The 1,287-nt window shown below is 45.7% G+C and overlaps 1 non-coding gene across 1 annotated transcript; it reads left to right on the forward strand.

Moving 5' to 3' along the window:
• Positions 1 to 857: 857 nt before the first annotated feature.
• Positions 858 to 962, forward strand: LOC132587423 (U6 spliceosomal RNA). The gene has a single exon (XR_009556431.1). It is a non-coding gene; the product is annotated as a U6 spliceosomal RNA (small nuclear RNA).
• Positions 963 to 1,287: the final 325 nt, after the last annotated feature.

Raw genomic sequence — 1,287 nt, forward strand, 5'->3', positions numbered from 1 at the left:
GGGAGGAGGTATTTGTGAATTTCCTGAATTGTGCATGGGGTTGGACTAGATGACTCTGGAGGTCCCTTCCAACTCTATGATTTGAGGAAAATCAGCAACTATGAATTAGGCAGATCATGAGGACGACAGGAGGGTTTGCATTGGTGCTGAGTTCTTGTGTCCCTTTCTTACATGCCCAGGGAAATGCTAATGGCCACTTTGGGATCAGGCCAGTTTGGCAAGGGATCCTGGTGGTTTTTGCCATCTTCTGGGAATAGAGCAGGCATCACTGGGGATAGGGATGTATGTGGGGGGGATGGATTTGTGAATTTCCTGCATTGCGCAGGGGGGCTGGACTAGATAACCCTAGATAACTTTATGCTTCTGTGATTCTAACTACCTGTACACTTTGTGCCTTCTGCATTGTGGCCCCCACCTTGTGCAGGCCTGCCTGAAGGGGTAAAGAAAGCTCCCACTCTCTTGGCTTTTCACACGCTATGCAAAATGGAAATATTCAAGATGGCTTTTTCACGCAGGCAACTGTACAAAATGATTCACAAAGTTACTTGGATAAATCATTAGGGATTGTGGTCTATCCAGGGGTGGCCAACGGTAGCTCTCCAGATGTGTTTTTGCCTACAACTCCCATCAGCCCCAGCCATTGGCCATGCTGACTGGGGCTGATGGGAGTTGTAGGCAAAAAACACCTGGAGAGCTACCGTAGGCCACCCCTGGATGACTAATATTAGGATCCTACTATGTAATTTTTGCATCCTTTAATGAGTCGATCGATCAATCAAAACCTTTATTGGCATAGAAAAAAGGGCAAGGATGCACAAGAATGACACACAAATGTGTGAAGTGTTCCATATTTCTGTGCTTGCTTTGGCAGCCATATACTACAATTGGAACACTACAGAGAAGACTGACATGGCCCCTGCACATTTAATGAGTCATGTCAATACGGTTTGCTTCAGCTCTGTTCTTTGCCTTCTGATTGGGTCCACAACCCTAATCCTGTTGCATTGTTTATTGGCCATCCTGTCCATCAGCTGTACTGACAGATTCTGTGTAAACCACCTTGAGTCTAAGTGAGAAGGAGGACTATAAAAAACATAATGAAATAAATAAAATGCACTTCAAAGGCCAAAAAGATGGGTGGAGAAATCTGTGGCTTTCTGAAGATGGGGTCTGCCTCCTCCCCATCCCCACATTGGCTATGAACAGGGCAAGGCAATCACATGGACATGCCGTCCACAATTTCCCTGATCTGCCAGAGAAAATTCGCTTTTAATTTTCTCCAGCTCT

The sequence above is a fragment of the Heteronotia binoei genome, chromosome 18 (assembly GCF_032191835.1).
Source record: "Heteronotia binoei isolate CCM8104 ecotype False Entrance Well chromosome 18, APGP_CSIRO_Hbin_v1, whole genome shotgun sequence".
Classification (NCBI taxonomy): Eukaryota; Metazoa; Chordata; class Lepidosauria; order Squamata; family Gekkonidae; genus Heteronotia; species Heteronotia binoei.